This window comes from Aquarana catesbeiana, linkage group LG06 (genome assembly GCF_042186555.1).
Source record: "Aquarana catesbeiana isolate 2022-GZ linkage group LG06, ASM4218655v1, whole genome shotgun sequence".
Classification (NCBI taxonomy): domain Eukaryota; kingdom Metazoa; phylum Chordata; class Amphibia; order Anura; family Ranidae; genus Aquarana; species Aquarana catesbeiana.
This window is the reverse complement of record NC_133329.1, coordinates 248,241,525-248,259,224: the sequence shown is the minus strand read 5'-3', so window position 1 is coordinate 248,259,224 and position 17,700 is coordinate 248,241,525. Positions and strand designations below refer to the sequence as shown.

The 17,700-nt window shown below is 46.5% G+C and overlaps 1 protein-coding gene and 1 pseudogene across 4 annotated transcripts in view; both read left to right on the top strand.

Annotated features, from left to right (window-relative positions):
* PGAP1 (post-GPI attachment to proteins inositol deacylase 1) overlaps window positions 1-17,700 on the top strand; it is a 479,543-nt gene that overhangs the window by 218,392 nt on the left and 243,451 nt on the right. The window lies entirely within an intron of this gene.
* On the top strand, window positions 6,007-6,115 carry LOC141101978 (5S ribosomal RNA; annotated as a pseudogene).

The window sequence follows — 17,700 nt, the reverse complement described above, 5'->3', positions numbered from 1 at the left end:
TTCGCCACTTGGGGCTGAATAGAGCACGTACCTTGTCATGCTTCCTCAAAGATCACGCTGTCTCAACAGAAGCTGCAGATCTCCCTCCGGCTAGCAGCCCAGGCCTCCGGTAAGATTGGGGGGGATTTTCTTACAAAAAACACCCCCCACCTGGACAAAGCTCTCCCCCTCTCCCTGGATAGGGGGAAGTCGAAATGATCGGCGATGCCTCTCTGTTTTTTACCTGCATGGCGGTTTGATTACCGGGTTTCCTCCTCGCCATCCCCCCCCCCCACACACACACACACGCTGATCCTGTCGGATCGGAGGCGCAATGTGACGAGGGGGCGGGGCTTAGCGTGGCATTGGTGTGCAGCAACATCCATTGCGGGATTATGTTTTAAAAACTCAATTTTTTGCTGGCTGCAGCTGTCGGAGGAACACGAGCAAAAACGGGCATGTAAGAGGTTGGTGACACAGGCATTCCCTTGGCACATTTACTAAAAGCACCAGGCTGAGCGTTAAATAGCGGCAGTTGCTGGACTATTTGCACAAGCAGTGGATGCGATTTCTTCTGGTAGTACCTCTGCATTTGTGCATCGGGCTACGGTCAGAAGGGGGGGTAGAAACACCCCAAAAAAGGGCTCAAGAGGCACTCCTTTAAGCTCCAAAAGGCTTAAATTTATCTCTAATGCCGCGTACACACGACCGGACTTTCCAGCTGAAAAGGTCGGACGGAATCATTCCATCGGACATTCCGATCATGTGTGGGCTTCATCCGGACTCTTTCTTTCAAAAATTCTGACAGACCTAGAAATAGAACATGTTTTAAATCTTTCCGATGGAATCAATCCCTGTCGGGAAAACCGTTCTTATGTATGCTATTCCGACGGACCCAAAACGACGCACGGGCAGCTATTGGCTACTGGCTATTGAACTTCCTTTTTCTAGTCCCGTCGTACGTCATCGCTTTCTAAATGATCAGACTTTGGTGTGATCGTGTGTAGGCAAGTCCGTTTCAGCGGAACTCCGTTGAAAAAAACGTCATTCCCACGGAAAAAACGGTCGTGTGTACGCGGCATTAGATGGCATCCTGCCCTGAGAGATCTGAGGTGGCTGGTCAGAGTGAGCCATCAGGGACATCAGGTGTTGCAACTGTTTCCAACACTACAGCCCCTGTCTATGTTACTGAAGAAGTTTTTCCCTCAACCATATTAGGATTGGAGCAGAGGTTAGCGGCTTTAATCGCATCCCAGAGTGGGACTAAGCGCAATAGATCTCCTTCCGTTACCCAGGACCCTCAATATGAGGTACCGGGGGCGGGAGATGATGAATTTTTCTCAGGGGACCGGGAAGAGGCTGATGACTCTCTTCTGAGGGGTCAAATGCGGAAGGATCAGGTTCACAATCTGAAAGATTGATGATACAATCTTACTGAATTGGTCTGCTGCACATTTATGCTACCCTTAACTGAGTAGGTTGAGAAGTCTACCTCTTGTTTGAGTTCGCTAAAGCCTCCCCAAGCTGCGCATGCCTTTCCTATCCATGCTGGAAAAGCTTATGTATTCTGAGTGAGATCACCCAGATGAGCATTTTTATCCTCCTAAAAAGTTTTCAACACTTTATCATATGGAGGAAAAATTCACCAAAAAATGGGAGATACAAACAATTGACTAAATATGTGAATAAAAGATTGACTTGTCCGGTAGACAATGCTCAAATGCTTAGGGATCCAACGGATAAGAAGTTGGAATTCCTATTAAAAAACCCTATTTTTTTTCTCTGGCAGGTTCAGTAACTCAGCCTGCGCTGGCAGCAATTGTTGTATGTCAATCCTTGAGAGACCAGTTTAAACAGGTGCTCAAGATTATTCCTGATCAGCAGGCCCAAGATTTGGCTGAGCTACCATTATGTTTTGCAGTAGACGCTATGAGAGATTCTATTCTCCAGGGCTCACGCCTTACGCTGGGGCTGGTGCATATGTGTAGAATACTTTGGTTGAAAAATTGGTCAGCCGAAGCGCCCTGCAAAAAGCTCCTGGCCCTTTTGCCAGTTAGGAAAAGGAGTAAGCGTATTTCATTTAAACGAGCCTCCACCGTCAAATTCAAGAGGTAAACCTCAGGGTCAACCCCAGGGACAACAGAAGTCCTGGGGAAGGAAACCTACAAAACAAAATACTAAAGCCTCCTTATGAAGGGGCGCCCCCGCTCGCTCAAGTGGGGGGAAGACTTCTGCAGTTCTCAAGGGTCTGGCAGGAAGAGTGTCAAGACAAATGGGTGGCTTCCTCAATTACTCTAGGGTACAAAGTAGAGTTCCGAGAGTCCCCGTCTCCTCGTTTTCTCAGATCAAACGTTCCCAGGGATCCAGAGAAAAAGAAGTCTCTTTCAAGCATTGGACCATCTTTTGTCTCAGTGGTCCCCATAGAAGAGCAGGGATTGGGGTTTTATTCAAACCTTTTCACAGTACCCAAAGCAAATGGAGATGTCCGACCCATTCTAGATCTCAAAGATCTAAACCGTTTTTTGAATATCCGCTCTTTTCGCATGGAGTCAATCCAATCAGTGGTCTCCATCCTACAAGGTGGAGAACTTCTGGCGTCAATCGACATCAGGGATGCATACCTTTATGTGCCGATTTTCCCCGCTCACCAGAAATATGTACAGTTCGAGATAGAAAATCTTAATTTTCAGTTTGTAGCTCTGCTTTTCGGACTAGCTACTGCTCTTTGAGTATTTACAAAGGTTCTGGCCCCTCCTCTAGCCAGATTAAGAGCTCAAGGTGTAACGATTTTAGCGTACCTAGACGATCTGCTCTTGATAGAGCAGTCGGTAGCCTGCTTAGACCAAAGTATGGTCACCAGAGTAAACTACCTGGAATATCTAGGTTGGATTCTCAACCTAGAGAAATATTCCTTAAAACCATCAAGGAGATTTGAATACTTGGGTCTGATCATAGATACAGCCCAGAAGAGGGTATTCTTACCCCAGGCAAAGATTGGTTGATAACCAAGAATCTGCATAAAAGAAAATCCTTCCTACCAGTTACCTGGAAGGTGGTAACAGGTGGAAGAGGCGACTGTCCAAGGGAAATGGTCCAGGTCAGAAATGACCTTGCCCATCAATATTCTAGAGATTCGGGCAGCACGCTTGGCCCTGAGGGCCTGGACGTTCAGATTTCGGAATTGTCCTGTCCGGATCCAATCCGACAATGCCACAGCAGTGGCCTATATCAATCACCAGGGGTGCACGAGAAGTCGTGCGGCCCAAAGAGAGGTGAATCATCCTAACTTGGGCAGAAAACAATGTACCTTGCCTGTCGGCAGTCTTCATTCCAGGAATAGAGAATTGGCAGGCGGACTACTTGAGTCACCAGCAGTTGTTCCCGGGAGAATGGTCTCTTCACCCCGATATCTTCCTGGCAATATATCAAAGATGGGGGATTCTGGACATAGATCTGTTTGCGTCCAGGTTCAACAAAAAGATTGACAACTTTGTGTCAAGAACAAAAGATCCGCTAGCGTGTGGAACAGATGCCTTGGTATTCCCGTGGAATCAGTTTTCACTGATTTGTGCATTCCCTCCTGTTCTGCTGCTTCCACAACTTCTTTGCAGGATCAAGCAGGAAGGGAAGTCAGTGATTCTTGTGGCCCAGGAGATCTTGGTTTGCAGAGATGGTTGAAAAAAGATGGCTGTAGGGGACCCATGGACCCTATCACCACGTCCAGACCTTCTCTCGCAAGGTCCAGTATTCCATCCTACCTTACAAATACTAAATTTTAATGGTTTGGCTATTGAGACCCACATTCTGAAGAAGCATGGGCTGTCAGGTTCAGTGGTATCCACCTTGGTTAATGCAAGGAAGCCGGCCTCCAGAATCATATATTATAGAGTCTGGAAGGCATATGTCTCCTGGTGTGAATCCAAGGGTTGGCACCCCAGGAAGTATGTCATAGGTAGAATCCTTGACTGTCTACAAATGGGGTTAGAAATGAAATTGGCCTTGAGTACTATCAAGGGCCAGGCCTTATCAGTATTATTTCAGCAACCACTTGCTGTGCATTCTTTGGTTCATAGCTTTATTCAGGGGGTAACGCGGCTTAATCCTCCGGTTAGGTCATCCCTGAACCCTTGGGACTTGAATTTAGTTTGGTCAGCATTACAGAAGCAGCATTTTGAGCCGATACAACATATTCCCCTGGTCCTTTTGACAAGGAAACTAGTTTTTCGTTATCGTACATCACGGGACACAGAGCAGCATAATAATTACTATATAGTTATAGGCCACCTTCAGGTGATGGACACTGGCACATCATAAACAGGAAGTTGCCTCCCTATATAACCCCTCCCATATTGGGAACACCTCAGTTTTTTCGCCAGTGTCTAAGGTGTTGGTCACGAGTGAAGATGTGCTCTGAAGAGCTCCACTGGAGGGATCCTTACTGGATTTAAACAGCCTCCTCAGACCAGTTCCATCCAAAGTTGCCACTAAGGCCAAGGTGGATGGTACCCGAGCCTCGTATATGAAGCACGAGGTTTTGCCTGTAAGGCCTGGTCATGCCTACATTACCTGAAGTTTTTCTTGGCGGGGTGCTAATACAGGTCCAAGGCAGTGGAACCCCGATAAAAAGAGACCCGGTCCTTGAAGGTTTGCTAGCGCAGCCCCCCATGATGGGTGAAGTTTGGATCTGTCTGTTACAGCAGTATCCTGCAGCGAGGATAAGGTAAGGGAAGAAGCCCAGGAACTGTAAAAAGTCCACCTGTGGTTTTTTTCTTCCATGAGTAAAATGTTGTATGCCTTAAAGTCTCCACTAGAGGGAGTAAATGCACATACCTTGATACGTTGCTCTCCGTCAGCTCAGTTTCCAGCTAAAACAGCATGTGTGTGGTCTCAGCAGCCAGGGGAATTCTTAATTGAACAAAAGATGGCATGTTCCTCTCCCCCCTGGGGGAACTAAGGGGCTGGGGGTACAGCAGCAGTTTGTACACTCTCTTCAACCCCCTCCTCCTATCCCCAGGGGGTGCGGTGGCGGCTCCCTGTGTTGTATTACCTTACAGCTTTGCATGCCTAAATGGAGTCAGTGAAGATTCCCCACATAGGGGGGCTGGTTAGTGGCGAAGGGGCGTTGCTTAGGCGCGGCGATGTGTGTGGGACGTTGGGGACGCGAGCAGAGCTTGCACCTGAAGCATTTAAACAAACACTTCTCATTAACAAAAGATCCCTATCAGATGAACTGAAGAGATGGAAGTCTGACACACAGGACACAGGAGCGCTGGGGCATGTAAGGGATGCATGCATGCAGGCATTTCCAGTACAGGAAATACATTGTTACTCAGCACCAAGCTGAACTTTATAGCGGCTTTGTATGCTAGACTATTGCTCAGCAAATACAGGCAGTCCCCGAGTTACGAACAGGCTAGGGACTGTAGGATTTTTCTTAAGTCGAATATGTTCGTTAGTCGGAACAGCATGGTCAGAACGGCAGATATATCGTTTTCCGATGTTCCGTCGAATGTGCCCGCTGTCGAAAAAGGCTCCGTCGAATGTGCCCGCCGTCGAAAAGGCTCCGTCGAATGTGCCCGTCGTCTAAAATGCTCAATCGAATGTGCAGCCGTCAAAAAGGTTCCATCAAACGTGCCCGCCGTTGAAAAGGTTCCATTGAATGTGCCCGCTGTCCCATTCGTAAGTAGGAGTCGTTCGCAAGTCGGATGTTTGTAACTCGGGGACTTCCTGTAGTGCATTACTTAGTGCCTCTGATTTTGTGCTTCGCACTATAACTTCCAAAAAAGAAAAAAAAGACACCATAAAAAAGGTACTAAAAATTCCACCCCCAGGTGCTGGGAACTCCAGTTGTGCCTCCACACGGTCATCCTCTCTGGAAATACCAGATATGGCAAGCCAGGGTGAGTCATTCGCCAGAGTTGGGGGAAGACTTCTGCAGTACTCAGAAGTCTGGCAAGAGGAAATTCAGGACAGATGGGTCATCTCCACAGTGTCTTTAGGATACAAACTAGAATTTCGGGAGTTTCCGCCTACGGCCACATCGACCTGAAAGCGCCTGATCTCGGAGGCTAAGCAGGGTTGGGCCTGGTTAGTACCTGGACGGGAGACCACCTGGGAATACCAGGTGCTGTAACCGTCTCGTTTTCTGAGGTCAAACGTTCCCAAAGATCCAGAGGAAAGGGCAATCTCTGTTTCAGGCACTAGACCAATTACTGGCTCAGGGGGTGACCATACAAATCCCCACAGAAGAGCAAGGTTTGGGGTTTTTCAAACCTCTTTACGGTATCAAAACCGAATGGAGATGTTGGACCCATTCTAGATCTAAAAAATTTAAATCAGTTCCTGAAGATCCGCTCCTTTCGCATGGAGTCGATCAGATCAGTGGTTTCTATCCTACAAGGAGGAGAACTTCTGGCGTCTATCGACATCAAGGATGCATATCTGCATGTCCCCTATATTTCCCACTCACCAAGAGTTTCTGCGGTTCAAGGTAGAACAGCAGCATTTTCAGTTTGTAGCCTTGTCCTTCGGGCTAGCTACAGCACCCCTGGTATTTACAAAAGTTCTGGCCCCACTTCTAGCCAGGTTAAGGGCACAAGGCATAACAGTCTTGGCGTACCTAGATGATCTATTGCTAAATAGACCAGTCGGTGACTCGTTTGGAGCAAAGCGTGCGCAATACAACCAAATACCTGAAAAATCTGTGTTGAATTCTTAAATTAGAGAAGTCTTCCTTAAAACCGCTAGAAAGGCTGGAGTACTTGGGTCTGATCATAGACACAGCCCAGAAAAAGGTGTTCTTGCCTCAGGCAAAGATCAATGCCATAAGAGAGCTGGTGCAGATGGTCATGTCGATAAGAAATTCCTCCATTCGACTTTGTATGAGGTTGTTAGGAAAGATGTTGGCTTCATTCAAAGCGGCTCCCTATGCCCAGTTCCATTCGGCACTGTTGCAAAACAGTATCCTGTCTGCTTGGATCAAAACGGTTCAAGCTCTAGATTTGCCAATGTGGCTGTCCCCAAAGGTGTTCCAGAGCAACAGTTGGTGCTCGGTATCCGGGAATCTGCAGAAGGAAAAAACCTTCATACCAGTTACCTGGAAAGTGGTAACGACAGATGCCAACCTTTCAGGTTGGGGAGCAGTACTGGAAAAGACAACTGTCCAGGGACAGTGGTCCAGAACCGAAAAAGCCTTGCCCATCAACATCCTAGAGATTCGGGCAGCACGTCTGGCTCTGAAGCCCTGAACAGTCAGGTTACGGGATTGTCCTGTCAGGATCCAATCCGACAATGCCACAGCTGTGGCCTGTATCAAATCGCCAAGGGGGCACTAAGTTAAGCAGCTCAGAGTGGTGGACCATATTCTAGCTTTGGCGGAAAAGGATGTTCCTTGCCTATTGGCAGTGTTCATTCCAGGAATAGAGAATAGGCAGGCGGACTACGTGAGTTGCCGCAGTTGTTCCCGGGGGAGTGGTCCCTTCACCCCAAAATCTTTCTGGTTATATGCCAAAGATGGGGGATCCCGGACATAGATCTTTTGGTGTCCAGGTTCAACATTTAGTTAGTCAACTTTATGTCAAGGACAAGGGATCCACTCGCATGCGAGACAGATGCGTGGTGACCCCATGGGGTCAATTTTCACTGAGGCTTTTTTCCCTATTCAGTTGCTGCCACGGCTTCTTTGCAGGATCAAGCTGGAAAGAAAGCCGGTAATTCTTGTAGCCTCAGCATGGCCCAGAAGGACCTGGTAAGCAGAAATCGTAAAGATTGCGGTGGAGGATCCATGGTCTCTTCCACTACGGCCAGACCTACTCTCATAGGGGCTAATATTCCATCCTACCTTAAAAAAAAATCTAAGTTTGACGGTTTGGCTTTTGAAGCCCACATTCTGAAGAGACGTAGTCTGTCCGGGTCAATGATTTCTACCTTCAACAATGAAGCCGGCTTCCAGAGTCATATATTATAGACTCTGAAGGGCTTATGTTTCCTGGTGTGAATCCTAGGGTTGGCACCCTCGGAAATATAACATAGGTAGAATTCTTGTTTTTTCTACAAGTACAAATGAAGCTGGCCTTGAGTACTTTTAAGGGCCCAGTCTCGGCTTTATCTGGCTTTTTTCAAAGGCCACTTACTGCACATTCTTTGGTCTGGGGTTTTATACAAGGGGTAATGCGGCTTATTCCACCAGTTATAATTCAGGCCTAATGGTTAAAAGGTAAGACTTCACCTTTTCATGTCAAAGCGCACTCTACTAGAGCAGTTAATGCTTCTGGGGCAGTGCATCACCAAGCCTCCATGGCTCAGATCTGCAAGGCCGCAACTTGGTCTGCAGTCCATACATTCACCAGATTTTATCAAGTGGATGTAAAAAAGGGCATGAGGATATCGCCTTTGGGCGCAGTGTGCTGCAGGCAGCAGTATAGATCCAAGTCTGTTGGTGCCCTACGGTTGTGTCTCCCTCCCCTCCTATAGCATTGCTATGGGACATCCCACATAGTTATTACTATGCTGACCTATGTCCCATGATGTACGATAAAGAAAATAGGATTTCTATAACAGCTTACCTGTAAAATCCTTTTCTTGGAGTACATCACGGGACACAGAGCAGCATAGTAATTACTATGTGGCTATAGGCCACCTCCTATTTTCTGGTAGCCATATCTTCTGCAAGAAGGGTATCAGAGTTGGCTGCTCTTTCTTGTAAAGAGACATATTATATTCACAAGGATAAGGTAGTATTGCGTCCTCATCCTAACTTTCTACCGAAGGTAGTGTCAAGTTTTCATTTAAACCAGGATATTGTTCTACCTTCATTTTTTCCTGAACTCGGTTCTACGGAAGAAAAGTCACTACATTCTCTTGATGTGGTGAGAGCAGTCAATGTCTACTTGAAGGCGACTGCTAAGATTCGAAAATTGATGTTTTTTTTGTATTTCCTGAAGGCCCTAAAAGAGAACAGGCAGCATCGAAATCTACTATTTCCAAATGGATTTGACAAGTAATTGTTCAAGCTTATGGTTTAAAGCGGAAGATTCCACCTTTTCAAATCAAGGGCTGTTAGTGCTTCGTGGGCAGTGCATCACCAAGCCTCCATGGCTCAAATCTGCAAGGCCGCAACTTGGTCTTCAGTCCATACATTTACCAGATTCTATCAGGTAGATGTAAAAAGCCATGAGGATATCGCCTTTGGGCGAAGTGTGCTGCGGGTGGCAGTATAAGTCCTCTGATCTCATGGTGCCCTAATTTTGTTGTCTCTCTCCCTTCAGTTGGCATTGCTCTGAGACATCCCACATAGTAATTACTATGGCTCTGTGTCCTGTGATGTACGATTTAAGAAAAATAGGATTTTTATCAGCTTACCTGTAAAATCCTTTTCTTTGAAGTACATCACAGGACCCAGAGGTCCTTCCCTTCTTTCTGGCATACACGTGTATTGCTTTGCTACAAAAACTGAGGTACTTCCAATAGTCGGATGGGTTATATAGGGAGTGGACTTCCTGTCTTAGGGCGTGCCAGTGTCCATCACCTGAAGGTGGCCTATAACCCACATAGTAATTACTATGGCTCTGTGTCCTGTGATGTACTGCAAAGAAAAGGATTTTACAGGTAAGCTATTATAAAAATCCTTTTTTTTTTTTTTTTTTTTTTTTCTTTCGGCTTCGTTCGGCGGAAGAGAGATGACTGCTTTCTTTGGACATTGTCCAGGCAGTCAAGGTTTATTTGTCTAGATCTGCGGAGATTCGAGGATCAGATTCATTTTTTGTTTTACCAAAAGGACCCAAGAAGGGGCAGGCAGCTTCCAAGGCTTCCATTGCCAATTGGGTCGGTCAATTGGTCATTCAGGACTATGGTCTGAAACATAAAGCTCCTCCCTTTAGGGTGAGAGCTAATTCTACCAGGGGTGTAGGAACCTCCTGGGGTTTTTGCCATCAGGTATCTGTGGCTCAGATTTGTAAGGCTGCTACCTGGTTTTCAGTGCATACGTTCACAAAACGTTATCAAGTGAATGTGTCTAGCAGCCGAGGATTCAGCTCTTTCAGCCGCAGTATACTGCGGACTGCCGTATAAGGTCTGATGGCTATTGTTTGGCAGGGTGTCTCCCTCCCCTCAAGGCTATTGCTCTGGAAAGTCCCAGCAGGAAATGAATATTAACCTAACTCTGTGTCCCATGATGTATGAAAAAGAAAATAGGATAGATAGATTTTTTTCATCATACTTTCCTGTAAAATCCTTTTCTTTGAGTACATCATGGGACACAGAAGTCCTGCCCCTCTTTTTGAGGATTCAGTGCTTGCTACAAAATGGAAGTACTTCCTGTATGGGAGGGATTATATAGGGAATCACTTCCTGTCTAAAGACCTTTAGTCTAACAGTGTCCATTCACCTGGAGATAAAGTATAACCCAGCAGGTAATGAATATTAGCCTAACTCTGTGTCCCATGATGTACTCAAAGAAAAAGATTTTATAGGTAAATATGATGAAAAAATCCTATTTTTTTATCAATAGTTGAATTAAATCATCATTTAATTTTTCCCAGCTGGAGAAAGGAAAAAGCTTAGATGGCCATGTTTATGAGCGTTTTCAATTCCTCCTATTGTTATAAAATAGAACAGGTTTGTTTTAGTAGGGCAAATGAGAATGATGAAAAGTATGCTTGTCCTTTTTAAAATTCATCTAATCTAAAGCTCATCTTCATTCACTTTTCAACAGCGTAATCCAGTATTTGCTAAATAAGCAATAAATTCCTCTACAAGTTGTTCATTAAATTACAAATATTGAAATAAAGCATAAAATCCTTTTGTGACTTCCAAGACATTGTGTAGCACTCAGGGCAAGGGTCATTAGTTAGTGCTGGCTGACACGGGCATCCGACTCTGAAGCTGCCCCGTACAGCGCGGCTTGCAAAACGACTTCTGTATAGAAATCAATGCAAGCCGCTCTGAAGTCGCCCCAACTCTTTTCTAAGTCAGAGCGACTTGAGTCGCTCCTATTAGAATCGTTTCATTGCAATGCATGGAGCACAACTTGTCAGGCGCCTGACAGGTCACCCCTGTGTGAACCGGCTCTTTAAGGTTGCACAAGTAGAACGAACACAAAAATGTAGCAATTTTGCAAACTACATATCGGTAAAAACTGCCAAATGTATTTGCAAAATCGAAATAAGCCACATTTTGGAAACTCAAAATGCACACTCCAGTAAAACTTAATTTAGCAAACAAGATGCCCCAACAATTTTTAACCAGTTAACACCCTAGGTAAGGATGAGTGAATCTGTGTGGGTACACTTCGAAAACTGTATCAAAAATCTTGTTTTAAGTTCGCCAGTTTTTGGGGTTCGGGCATACAATCTTCTTTGATTCTGGCCATTTGTAAAGCTAATAAGCAAGCTAATGTCAATCAAAAGGTATGGGAAGATGAACAATGCCAGTGCCAAAATGTAAAAAGGGTCTCTCTTCCTACACAGAGTTGTAAGCTCTTTCTAACAGCTCCCACTCACGTTGTTGTGAGCCCACCCTTTTATAAAAAGGCGGCTGGGTTAACCATTCCTTTTTGAAATTATTAGCGATTGCAACTCAAGGCAAAGTTTGGTAGTGATTCATGGCACTGAATTATAGATGGTTATTATTTCAGATGGTGAACCTGCAAATTCTTTCGCCAGAAGTTGACCAAATGCAAATCTTTGAACCTTATCCCCAAGCCTACAGCTAACCTGTAGAGCCCTTTCCGCTTCAGACCACACCTGTAGCTGTCAGTACCTGCTTTGTTTAAAGTGGTGCTGAAGTTTTGCTGATAAATTTAAAAATGGAGACTCCCTGCAGGTGTAAGGCATAATGTACTAGTATGCACTGCATACAAGTACATTATGACAGACTTGGCTACAAATGGAGTCCTCAAGCACTACGCTGTCACAGCTTTCCCTGGTCCCCGGAGCTTTCGTCTTTGCCTGGTCTTCCGGGTTTCGTATTTTCAGACGCTACTAGTGTGTACTAGCCTTAAGGAAAACTGGACTGTTCTTTCTGCAAGGATACAGCTCCTACCCCTGGCCCTAATATTCTGCATAGAGCCATGGAGAGTGTAATTTGACAAATCTCCAGAATGTTCTTAATTTTTGTGCATATGTGCAGAATTTTACGGCTTATGCTCGGTTCACATCTATGTGAATGGCTGCGGGTGCAGGAATTAAAGGGAAATTGCATTGGCAAAAAGACCTTGTAATTGCCCTGCGGACCGAGTTTTTAAAAAGGGGCGTGCACCTTTTTCTGCGGTAAACGCAGGCATGGCAGCCCATTTAAATGATTGGGTTGCAGTGCCAGAAAAAACATGGCCCGTACACATGCATTGGTGTGAACTGAGCCTTAGACCATGGTAAGCTAACCCTGCTTGGTAAAGGTGTCCTTTGCGTATGCTCTTTGAAGGTGAGCTCCTATTTGGAAAATCTCTCGAGGAATGCATTGAGGCAGTTAGAGGGCAGGTGGTTCTGGCCACACTATCCCCAATTACACCTTCCTTTTGATTTGCCCTCCTCTACTGCATATGTATGATCTGTTCACCCCCTCCAGCCATCTTCAGCCACCACAATTTAAACCATTTGTTGCAGACCCTTAACTTTTCAGCCCACTGGACTGTTCAGAAGCTTTCCTCACAGTCAGGTTGGCCTCCCACCCCTAGAGGTGGGCAAAATCTACTACCATTTGCTCTAGCTTAGCTTAAAGAAGTCTCAGCTCTTTATTTCACTTTTGGAAACGTACACAGTGGGGTTGATTTACTAAAGGCAAATCCACTTTGCACTGCAAGTGCACTTAGAAGTGCAGTCGCTGTAGTTCTGAGGGGGACATTGCAGGAAAGGAAAATAAAAAAAACAGTATTTTTGCTTGTACACAATTGGATCATTAAATCAGCAGAGCTTTCCCTCATTTCAGATTTTCCCCTCAGATCTAAAGTGACTGCACATCCAAGTGCACTTGCAGTGCGCTTGTAGTACAAAGTGGATTTGCCTTTAGTAAATCAACCCCAGTGTGTCATGTTGCTCTCCTCTCTCTGTTGTTTTCCACTACCTGTTCCTACTAGCTGCTTCACAAAAAGCACAGTTTTCCTACACCTCCTTGCAGCTTTACAGTTACAAGTGGTGGTCATTTCCTTGACCTTTAGGAAGAGTTACAAGTACATTCTTAATCCTGTAGAGCAGATGTTGTCAACCCCTGGGCCATGGCCTTTCTACAGCCGGGCCGCGGGTGCGGGCAGCCGCAAAGAGACACGCGGGCAGGCGGCAGAAGACAGCCAAGCCGCCGGCATATGAGAAGGATGGATGGAAGAAGCGAGCGGACAAGCAGAGATGACCTCATCTCTCTCCGCCCCCCGCATCACCACTCTTCCGCCCTCACAGCCGGTGTCCTGTCAGCCTCAGTGTCGAAGGTGCGGCAGGGAGCAGAGAGCTGACATCAACTCTCACTGCCCGCCCCGCATCACCGATCTCCTGCCTTCATTCGGAACCCACCGCTGCACAGAGGCCTGCCTCTGATAAATGGACCAGTGCTGCCACCAATGCAGTGGTGGCAGGCAGTGTGGCAAGTGACATGTGGCAAGTGACATTCCGCTTCTGGTGACAGGCAAGGTGGCGTGGCAAGTGACAAACCACATCTTGTGGTAGACAGCGTGGCAAGTGACATTCTGCATCCGGTGACAGGCAAATGTGACAGGTGGCGTGGCAAGTGACAATCCACATCTTGTGGTAGGCAGCGTGGCAGGTGACGTGGCAAGTGACATTTTGCATCTGGTGACAGGAAACGTGGCAGGTGGCATGACAAGTGACAATCCACATCTTGTGGCAGGCAGCGTGGCAAGTGACATTCCGCATCTGGTGGCAGGCGACAGTGGCAAGTGACACTCAGGGCTCCCACTGATCGTGCATTATGGTGAGTTGAACTATTTCATTTATTACTACAATGTAATAATATAAATAATGTGCTTCAATCGCCCGGACACCATATCAAGCATGGTGCCGCGCTGATTGAAGCGCTAACACTAGTCATTGCCCACGAAAAATCGTTTACCCCCCCCCCCCCCCCCCCCCGCATGCGAGTTTTTTTCTATCTTTAATGGCAAATGCAGTGTCATGGGTTATATTTCACATCAATTCACACAGTAATGTAGTCTTTGTATTACTGAAAAAAAATCACCACACACTGGTGCTGTGTAACTAGGCCCTTATTTACACCCTGAACTTTATATCCCAGGGTGCCTTGGAGACTTTTTACTACAAGGTTTCTGAGACTTCTTCTTTGAACCTATGCCCAAATGCTGATTCTCACACTTTTCCTTTTCGAATTGATCCTTTCTCAGGTACCTCCCCCAATCTTGTACATTTTTGGATTATTTGTGTCTAATCCTATTCACATTCTCTTTTCATTATAACATTTTTGTTTTGTCTGGTCCCATGTTTAGAAACATACTCTTATTCTACTCCAAGCCCTCGGCTTTGGTGAAATATATGGGCTACAAATCTCCCAGCTTTCCTATCTTGTGCGATTTGACAAGCCTGCTCTACTATTCATAGTTGCCATGGAACTATTGGCAGAACATGTTAGCTTGAACCCTAATACACACGGAATCGCGTTAGTAGGTGTGCACCACAAAATGGCAATGTTTGCCGATGATGCATATGTAATGTCTACGCACACCTCACTTCCTATATGCTCTCTTTTGCATAACTTTACCTCCCTTCCGGGATTAGATCTCCTTAAATATCTCTCTATCTGATCCCATTCTGTGACCTTTGCAAACCCACTTCCTATTTCAATGACCCCCTTGGTCATTGGGGGATGCATCCACTCGATCAAAATGACCTTTCTCCCGAAACTCCTCTATCCTTTTTGAGTTCTGACCATCCTGCCCCCATGTGCTTCACTCTTTACAGCATCTTATCCTGAAATTCATTTGGAGTTTGACCAAATCGATAATAAGTAAATTAGTACCCTATAAACAGAAGGCCGAAGTAGATTTGGTGTACCGAATGTGACCAATTATTATAAAGCTGTGCAAATCGCACCTTTTGGTCCAACTGTTTGGGGGTAACCTGGTGCCTGCATGGACCTACACTGATCTGGTCCCTAAAGTGGTTTAGCTCACACTCTTTGTTTGGGAAATACTTGGCAGGTCTCATTTCCCCACATCTTCAACTGTCCACTATTCCCTCCAGGCCTTGACTATCCACTCAGCTATAACTGGTGGCGCTCCACAGGCCTGACAACGGTTTCCTCATTGCTATTCACACAGAGCATATGTACCTTCCAGGACCTGAAAGACACGTATGACATTCCTGAATCTGAAAAATTCTATTATATTCAATTTTTACATTTTCTGGAATCTTTAACTCGGAACCATGACTGGTCTACGTCCTCCACAGCTTTTAAAACTAGGTGTCGTTCTTGCCCAATGACTCAAGGCATAGTTTCCTCACTATACACCTCATTTTTGAATACTTCCTGTAACGGGACTCTAACTTTGGGAGTGATTTGGAGTGGCAATTGGACGAAATCATGGATTTCAGAGAAGGGCTACTGAACATTTCGGAAGTGCACTGGGCACAGGAAGATTTGGAGTTTCTGGCCGTTCAGGAATGGGAGCTAGAGATCGCCTACAGATGGCTGCTAGACATTGCTCAGTGCCAGGGCTGGGCTCCCTTTGCCTGGGACTATCAGGAAATACCAGCTGACAACCCGGAAATCCTGGCTGAAGAGTCGGCAATGTGGCAGAGCAATAGTGTGCTTTGCCAACCTGCCCTCACAGCTAGGGAGGCGGAGATCTTATGGCGGATGCAGCAAGTGCTGACTGACCTTGATGATCCTGTTTCTGCATGGGATGATCTTGGATGGAGGAATGTGCCTGTCCAGCAGCATGCCAGAGAATCTGCAGTGGAAAATCTGGAGATTGCCATCCCCAAACCTGAAGTGCTAACCTCTGCCCAGCACTGATAGCATCTTCTGGATTCCATGGACAGGAGATGGTGAACCTCCATCCCCAGACACCAGTTGCAGAGACAGGGGATTTGATAGACTTTTCTGCTGAGGAAGAACCATCGGGTGAGCCCCCAGCAGAAGAGTTGGGATTAGGGCCAAACTTCATTGCGCTCTGCTCAGCACCGATGGCATCTTCTGAGTTCCACGGACAGGAGATGGTGAACCTCTATCCACAGACACCAGTTATAGAGGTAGGGGATTTAATAGACTTTTCTGCTGAGGAAGAACAACCTGATGAGCCTCCAGCAGAAGAGCTGCTATTGGGGCCAAACTTCACTGTGCTCTGCCCAGCACCAACCGCAGTATCTGTGGAGTTACAACAAACTTCTCCAGCTGAAGATCTGGCAACCAGACAGAGGGTCCAAGACCTCTGCCCCACACCTGTGGCAGTTTCGGAGGCCCAGGGTGAGAAGGTGGCAATCACTTCCCAGCAGCAGATACAGGGGGAGAAGGGAGAGGAGGTGTGTGTTTTCTCTCCCCAACAGTTGGTCAGGGTGGAGGAAGCAGCCTTCCCTCCCCAGCAAAGATCAGTGCACCTGGGAGACAGTACCATAGACATGTTGTCCAAGCAACCAGATGAGGGAATGGAAAAGGAAGCAGCCGGCTCACCTCCCCAATGGCAGCTACACAGTTTGGGAGTGGAGGAAGCCAGCCTCCTGCCCCAACGGTTAGCCGGAGCGGAGGATGCGGAGTCCCCAGCAGAAGTGCTGGCAACAGGGCAGAGTGTTACCAACCTCTGCCCAGCACCAGCAACAACTACAGAGTTCCAGGGAGGCGGGGTAGTCGGCCTCCCTCCCCAACAGTTAGCTGGAACAGATGGTGTGGGGTTTCCAGCAGAAGGGCTGGCAACAGGGCTGAGGACTGCTGGACTCTGCCCTCGACTAATAGGGGATGGGTTTCCTGTGAAGGTGGATGGGACTTCAGTCTCTACCTGTATACCCCAGGGATGCTGGGCAGTGGGCCCAGATCCCCAACAGCATGACAGAGTGAGCCCAGACACCCTGTCTTCTCTCCAGCGGCAGAAAGGACTCCAGGGAGAAGGGCCAGTCCAGGCCTCTCCCCAGCGGCAGATATGTTCTCTGAGAGAGGCAGAGGTTGGCTGGGTGAGTAATGCTTTGTTTGGAACAATTTATTTGGGGTACTGTGTGGGTACAGGCAGTAGAGGACTGGAACTACTTACTAACTTTGGAGTCAACCCGTCTGGGGTCTCCTCCTGTGTTAGTCTTCTGCCGAAAGGGGAGAGATGTGACGGGAGGGCCCGTGGAACTCAGAATACATCTTATGTCTAAGTCACCCTGTGCCATCCTGGCACAGGGTGAGTGAGAAAATATATCTTGGACTACTTAAAATGGGACAGTAATATTTGAGGGGGGAGATTGTTGTTTGTATTGTTAATTGTAATTCGCTCCAGCTATTGTGTTTATACTACTGTGTGAAGCTCGGTGCCCACAAGTCTGTCATCTGGTCTGGGTACATTTTTTAGTTAATTAGCTCATGTTAATTAGGTTACAGTTGTATTGTTAGAGGAGGTTCCAACGGCATATAAAGTCTTGTAATTTTGATTCTAAATAAAAACAGTTCATGGTAGCAACAAGCAAGTGTCGCCTTGTTTTGTGCTCAGAGAGGTTGGAATATCTGATATCTGTATACAGACTGGGAGGAAGTGGTATATGACGGAAGCACTCAAGCGGAGTGAGGGACGTT